Raw genomic sequence first — 7,872 nt, 5'->3', positions numbered from 1 at the left:
CACATATATATAGGTGGGTGGGAGGGAGGAGCAACCAAGGGGGCGCCCAAGGAGGCCTTGTTTGGCACACCGGGCTTCAAGGGTTTTTTAGTGGATTCTCCCTGTGGGGCTTAAAAGCCCTCAAAATCCCAAGTGAAGCGTTTGGTACAGTGGGCTTCAATCGGGCCAGCCCCAAATATCCCGTTACATCCTCCCCGATCCACGGGGCTTTCCAGCATCAAGGGGTACATCGCGGCTCGCAGGCCTCACGCGAGAGGGAGACGAGACGCAGCTGCAATAACGACGTGAGCAACCGTCTCTGTCGCCGCCGCCGCCGTATCCGTCGCCGTCGGACGCCTGATTCCGCTTCTTCCTAGGGCAAGCTGGCCATCTCCCCTGAGGTACTCCTTCCCCCTCCCCTCCCACTCCCACTTCCCTTCCCTCCATCTTCATCTAAGTTTTTTCAATATGGCCGCCGCCGATTGGTCCGCCGTTCGTATCGTAGTCCCCGACGAGTTCGCCAAGCACGCCATTACCGAGAGCCACCACCGCTCTCCCCTTTCCGGCACCACTAGCATTATTGTCTTGTGTTCCCTCTATAGTTAGCAATGGAAACATCACTTGCTATAATTTTAGTCTGGATTGATCTTGGTGTTGGAACCAGGATGGTAGTTAACTTTGTTCATGCTGATAGATAGACATTGGCATCTTGAATCGATGCTTGGCTCTCGTTCCTTATAGAATGAACCAAACATGATCCAGTTTCAGAATCTAGACTCTACATATCAGCAGGAACAATACAGCGTATCAAGGGATCACGGGAAGCAAAAGAATAATATTTATTTTTCGTGTCCTGCAGAAATAGGATGGTAGTTCTGTACCTCTTGCTTTTGCATAATATTGAAACTTGTCTTTGTTCTGATTCGGTTGAGTATGCTTTTTCAAATGAACATGTTTACAAAATCAATCCAGATGACCATGTTGTTTAGTTCTAAACTCAATCGTCGATGGGATGTACACATCATCAGTAGTAACTTGATACAAGAAATTTTATTCGTTGGCGTACTATTTATTGCTGACATAATTAATTTGACAAGGGACTGAACTAATTAGGGTATAGTACAAACTAGTAATATAGTTATATATGGACACAAGTAGCAAGTAGCCTCATAAGCCCGAAGAACATGTGTTAAGATCGATAGCATTTCTCTAATATACATCACTTCTTTTACCTCTGTTTAATCTTGCTTCCTTTGCATTGTCACTTTGTTGATTCATGTCTCTCGATTCATATAACCTCGATGTCCATTAGGAAAATATATATGGCCGCAAGTAGCAAATTTAACTTGGTGCAAGCTGCAAGGGGAAGGAAAGTTGCACTTGGAGAAAAAATGGTTTCGCGAAAGATTACCAAAAGGGATTCTCCAAATGGTATTCTCATATCCTATTGTTACAATGTCTCTTTATTAGTTCAAGACAGTCCATATAGTAGATATTTGGTTGCACAAAATTGTGGATCATAGAGAAATAGTATGTAGTATTTATATGTTTCATCTATCTGTCAGACTTTGGCTTTTGAGTTTTATAACTTGTCTACTGAGATCACAGTTGCATGCTTATATGCAAACTTGTATACTGACCAACAATACATTATCTTTGCTCATCTTTCTTCTTTTTGTATGGTAAAAACTGGTTGTTTTCAATCAAATTTAGAACTATAATCCTTCTTCTATGTCCTTAGATCTGAAATCCAGAGCCCAATGGAATCTAGAACTTGAAAAGGCTTTGGTGGAGATACTTCTTCATCATAATACTCCTTATCACCGAGGGCGAAACGAATGGAATGGTGAAATTTGGAATCTGATGGTTGGAATATTCCATGCTAGACATAGTTATGTCAAATTCTCAAAGTCCCAAGTTCAAGAGAAGGAAAAGGAATTGAAGAGAGACTATAAAATGCTAAAGGAGGCACGTAAACAAAGTGGAGTTGATTGGGATGAAATTAGCTGCATGATACAAGCTGGTGAACATCTTTGGGATGAGTTGACGATTGTAAGTGTTTTCCTCCTAATTTGAGTATTGGACTAGTTATATCATTTTATTAACTCTCTATTGGTAGTTGTTTAACTTCTATCCCCCCTTGTTTTTTGTGCAGTCATTTGGTTGAAGGATCAATAAATTCAAGTCCAAACATTTTCCTCTCTTCAACTTATTAGGAAATCTCTATGATGGTTAGTTCAGCGGCATCCATACATCTTAATTAGTTACAAAGTTATAGTTAATTGATTGACAATTGCATTCTTGTTGTAGTGCACATTGTTGAGGGCCGTTATAACTTGACATCCACTACTGAGCCATCACAGATTGCCAGTGTTGCACATACCGAAACTGCGACAGAGGAAGTTAATCAAAGCTTTTCTCATCTTCTTGTTAAATAGTGTCAGATCTGGGGTTCCGGCAAACCATTAAGGTTCGAACATTGGGGTGCGCGAGAAGTCTTTCCCTCCTACCGATCTACGCTCTAGCTCGCTAAGATCTTGCGGACAAACTCGACGAACTCGCAACACAGAAAGACACGAGGTTTATACTAGTTCGGGCCACCGTTGCGGTGTAATACCCTACTCCAGTGTGGTGGTGGTGGATTGCCTCTTGGGCTGATGATGAACAGTACAAGGGAAGAACAGCCTCCTGAGGATGAGGTGTTCTTGTGCTTGTGAACTTGTGGCGTGAGGATTCAATGCCTCTACCGTGGTGGCTCGCTCTACTTATATAGGCCCTGGTCCTCTTCCCAAATATCGAGCGGGAAGGGAGCCAACAACGGCGGGCAAATTTGAAGGGGGACAACTAGTACAAGCTATCCTGACAAAAGTGGTCTTTGCCTGCGAAAAGCTCTGGGGTGACGCCGTCTTGGGCTCCACGATGACCTCCGCCTTGCCGTCCTCCGGTCTTGGTCTCGTTGCACCAATATGGCAACCTTTGCCCGATGCCTCGGTACTCTTCGCTTGCCCTGGCCGCCTTAGCACCAAAGAGGAAATAGAGACGCTGCGCGCACCGGCGCCCGCCTGGTGTCGTTCGTCATGGCTCACGTCATGAGAGCCTCGTGAGGTTTGCCTCGCCTTGATATCTCCGCTCCTCGTGAGCCTGCCTGGCTAGGCCACTCCAGAGGAGGCCTTGCGTCGTCCTCCTCGCGAGGCTTGGACCCTCGCGAGGGTCTTGAGTGCCTTGTTGACGAAGATGGGCCGTACGGCCTGCTGCTTAGCCACGCTGTGGGCCGCAGGCAGGCAAGTCTGGGGACCCCCGTTCCCAGAACACCGACAATAGCCCCCGGGCGCAAGGTGCGCTCGGGCTTGGCATCGCGGCGAAGCCAAGGGTCAAGTTTAGAGCACCGCGGGCCCCAAAAGCCTGCGGCCTCAGTCGACGCGTGGCGGTTGATTGGACGTGGGCGTCTCCGCTTCCCCACGCTGCCTCGGCAACTGTACGACTTGACAAGTCCCCGCGACATGCAAGGAAAACCATCATTACCTGTGATCGTGGGAGACGCCGGTTGGCCTTCTCTTCCTATAAATGCGGAGGGGGCGGAGCCCCCGTTGCCCATCTCTTCCTTGCTTGCTTGCTTCTCTGCTCCGTTGCTCGCAGTGCCATCGATTGTGACACCCAAGTTTTTATTTGGATTTTTCAAAAGATTTTTATTTGACTTGAGGGGAGTGATTTAAATTTTTCCTGTAAGAGAACTCTCCCTCTCAAATATTTTTTTATGGCAAAAGTTTTATTTGGATTCACCCAAGATCTGTCTTTGGTCTTGGAGGTTCTTGCTTTCCATTTGGACTCAAGACCAAATGTTTTTCTTTTGGGGAAAACAACTTTTAAAAATCTTTTTGGAAATGCACTATGGCTTTTGGAAAACTCCTTTGCCACTTTCAACAATTCCTTCTTGCCATGGCCTTAGTGCAAATCCTCTCTCCTAACCCTTCCCTCACCTTTGGATCATGACCTGCATCAAATCCAGCAAGTTGGACCTCCCCATGTGATCATTTCCATTTGAATCTTATTCAAACAAATTTATGTGTTCTATCCTACTACTTGGAGATTTACAAAGGAACTCCATTTTCTGTTTTGATTTTTGCCACCAAACCAACTCTCCTCCCTAGTCCTTTGAACCCTCAACCAAGATCCATGAAGATCCACTGGTCTTCAGTTCAAAATTTTCAGACTACACTTGCTGCAACTTTGGACCAGATTTGTCAAATTTGGTGAAATTCATTCAAAACCTTCTCCAAAAATTCCAAGTAAAATCAGGCAGCCTCTGGGTGCATTGAGTGGTCATCTCACCAAGTTACAGCTCCAGAAAAATTCATCTCATTGCAAAATCTCTCTGTCGAACACCTGCAGTGCACTGTCTATGTCAAGTTCAGAAAATTCAGAGATTCAGTCAGTAGCTTGCTGTCGTTTTCTTCAGAGAAGGACATCGATCTCGCCAGTACCCCTGCGTCGCCTTGCTCCTCGTCCCCTCCCCCTTGTTCCTGCACCGCAGGAACGCCTGGCGCCTTGCGGGCGTCGGCGACGAGCAGCAGAAGGTGCACCGCCCCGTGACCGACGCCGGCGGCGGCTTTGCGGATGCCAGCGGGAGACACGGCGCCGACGACGCCACCCAGCGCCGCGTGGCCTTCCACTCCCCCAAATGCGCTGACCACCCTCGTCATGAACCGCAGGGCGCGGAGCGCGCTCTCTGCCGCCGTCGAGCCCGTGCGGTCACCACACCGTGGACCGACGCCATTACGCCAAGACCATCTCCGTTTAGCTGTAAAACGACTCCAGTAACCTCCACTGATGCTGCCTGGCCGCTCAAACCCCTGCCAATCCACTGCTCCGCCGTAATCGCTCACCGGAGATTCTCCGTTCACGGCCACCCCGTCGATCCGCCTATAAATAGAGGCCCCGAGCTTCAACTCGAGCACCCACCAGCCCTGCACTCCCCCTAGAGCACGACTAGCCACTGGAAGAGCCCCGAGGAGGTCTCCTTCCTCGACTCCGGCCGCCGCGACCCACCACGGGATCCAGGCCGATTCACCCCCGTGTGTGCTCCTCCGCCTCCATTCTCTTACCAGTAGCTTCACCATGCATCCCTCTTCCTGACCCGCACTTCAATTTGAAGCTTGCAGCCCTCCACCGGAGTTCCCCATCCTCACCCGAGCCGCCGTCCGCCGGAGAAAGTGTCGCCGTCGACGTGGTGCTCCCCGTTGGACGAGTTCACCACCCACCGACGCGGAAGAAGACGCTGAAGCTCTTGGTACCCTCCGTTTCTCCTAACTCGCCGTGGTTCGACGCCGGCGTCCACCGCAGTCTTCGGGCGCCGGCGAGCTTTTCAAACCTGACATGTGGACCCCGCGTGTCAGCCTCTGTTTTATTCCACCTCGAACCGTTTTCTGTTGACGCCTTCGGGCAAATACGTTTTCTCCTTTGCGCTTGCGCATTCCCAATCGAACCGTTTTCTGTTTTCTCAGTTAAAACCCTGGAACTTTTCTGTTTCATTACAGATAAGTCCTTGGACAGAAACCTTTATAACTTTTTAATAAAAAGGAATTTTTGAGTGATTCTTTTTCTGAAAATCTTCAAATTTTGTCTAGTTTTTTATGGGATTTATTTGAAAAATATTTGGAAAAGTTTCTGTGCACCCATTGGTTTTCACGTTAGTACCCGTTTCGTGATTGCCGTAGGTTCCGGAAGAGGTGACGGAGCCGCGAACTTCGCCGAGCTAGACTTCGACTTCTCCGAACCAGGCAAGCATGTTTTGAACATTTGATATGACAGGTGTTTTGCATGTTTGCGTGAAAGTTTGTGCGTGGCATATGAGTGTCGGTAAATACCTCGTTGCTTGTAAGGCAACGACCCGGTTGTTCCAAAGTTGCGATGATCTCTGATGAGAGGTGGCCTAATCATGTGGTGACATGAAGGGCAGCAAGGTGGTACTATTGTAGCATACCAGCCTTGCGTCATCCGACTTTTCTCCGACGTTAACGTGGTTGGAGCCATGTTATCGTTCTTTTCCCACATGTTCCAAAGTTGCGATGATCTCTGATGAGAGATGGCCTAATCATGTGGTGACATGAAGGGCAGCAAGGTGGTACTGTTGTAGCATACCAGCCTTGCGTCATCCGACTTTCTTCGACGTTAACGTGGTTGGAGCCACGTTATCGTTCTTTCCCCATTCCGTGCTACCACATGTCTCATTGCCAGGATGCGGTTTAGTAAGTTGGTAACCTCTTTCTGTGTACACACCAAACAGAGAGGCCGGGATGATGGTACCTTGGCCCAGGATTAAAGCCAGTCATCCGGTCAGGGGGCATGGGTGTTTCCGGTTGGGACCGAGAGGGGGGGCACCCCCTTAGAGCGTGCGTATAGAAATTTGATCCCATGCTACGCGAGGTTGTAGCCTCCCCGTCTCAAGGTTTTTCTTGAATGTTGCCGAGGGTGATCCCTGGCTTCGGATGGTTGAATTGGGTGTGTACTGGTTAGACGTGTTTCTTCCAAAACACCGTAGACGGAACTAGTCCCCGTGACTACTGAAATCCGTTGGCTGTGGTTAAGTACAAACTCTGCAGAGTCAATTCTTTCCAAATCATCGTATCCATGACCAAGTAATGAAAACATTATATCCATATCTATCCGCGTGAAAAAAAAACTTGTCCCCGGTGAACAATCTCAGGTGGTAAATCCAGTTTTATTGTTATTCCTGTGGATGGACTAACTTTATTTTTGTCTCATGCTTGTGATAATTTATGTTCCCGAACTGTTGTACTATTGAGTTGTGATATAAGCCCTTTATGTGACGTCGCGCAGACGTCCGACTGTGGCGTGTTCTTGTTCCTTACTTTAAATATAAGCCCTTTTTGTGATGTCGCTCAGACGTCCGACTGTGGCATGCACTGTATTTATTTTCTGTCATAAGCCCTTTATGTGGTGTCGCCCCAACGCCCGACTGCGGCATTATTATTCCGCATTTTCCGCTCGAGGAGTCTTTCAGACACTCGTTTGGCACCAGTATCACTATTTTGCATTTTCCGCTCGAGGAGTCTTTCAGACACTCGTTTGGCACCAGTATCACTATTTTGCATTTTCCGCTCGAGGAGTCTTTCAGACACTCGTTTGGCACTAGTATTACTATTCTGTAGTTTCCGCTCGAGGCGTCATTCAGACCCTCGCTTGGCACCCAGTATTTATTACCTCTATGTCTGATCGCACCGGTTAACTTGTTCATGTGCTTCATGTTTACATTTGTTATATCTTATGTCCGAACTGTCTTGCGAGTACTTTCATAGTACTCACCTGGCTTGTTGATTTGGCCAGATGTTGACGAAGGCGATCTCTTGGATGAAGAGTTTGATAGCGCGTCCGATGCCTAGAGGAGTCCCAGTCAGTCCTGCGCGATCCCGGATATTGGTCAATTGTATTGTATACGCTTCCGTCACCCGCAATAAGTCTCCTCGAGCCTCACTCCGACGCTCGAAGAGCTGTAGTCTTCTGGAATCATATCACTTGCTTCACGGTGATATCTCCACCACCGTTATTATCGTGAGTTAGTAGTTGCCACCCTATCCGCCGTATTGTTTTAGCGGCGTGCATGTAATAAATTGTTGGGCAGTCCCTGCTCAACCCTGTATTATATTTAGTACTCCTGGTATTTTTTCTGTGACCAAGATATTGTCTACCAGTGAGAAGGAATTCTTTCTCGCTGGTCCGTAAAAGGGATTGGTCTCTCAATAATTATTTTATTGAAAAACCGGTCGTGACATCGATGGCGCCACGAAAGAAATTCTGCCGCCGAGAAAAGAAAGGCCCCTCGCGAGGGCCCCGGCTCCCCGGAGCCCAAGCGCGGCCGCGGCCGTCCGCGCAAGC

At 48.1% G+C, this 7,872-nt stretch overlaps 1 long non-coding RNA gene across 1 annotated transcript; it reads left to right on the top strand.

Annotated features, from left to right (window-relative positions):
* Nucleotides 1–211: 211 nt before the first annotated feature.
* On the top strand, nucleotides 212–1,966 carry LOC120967990 (uncharacterized). The gene is made up of 3 exons (XR_006667026.2): nucleotides 212–380; nucleotides 1,292–1,410; nucleotides 1,721–1,966. It is a non-coding gene; the product is annotated as an uncharacterized lncRNA (long non-coding RNA).
* The last annotated feature ends 5,906 nt before the right edge of the window (nucleotides 1,967–7,872 follow it).

The sequence above is a fragment of the Aegilops tauschii genome, chromosome 1, assembly GCF_002575655.3.
Source record: "Aegilops tauschii subsp. strangulata cultivar AL8/78 chromosome 1, Aet v6.0, whole genome shotgun sequence".
Lineage (NCBI taxonomy): Eukaryota > Viridiplantae > Streptophyta > Magnoliopsida > Poales > Poaceae > Aegilops > Aegilops tauschii.
The sequence above is the reverse complement of the archived record's forward strand: the minus strand, read 5'-3'. Positions and strand labels throughout refer to the sequence as shown.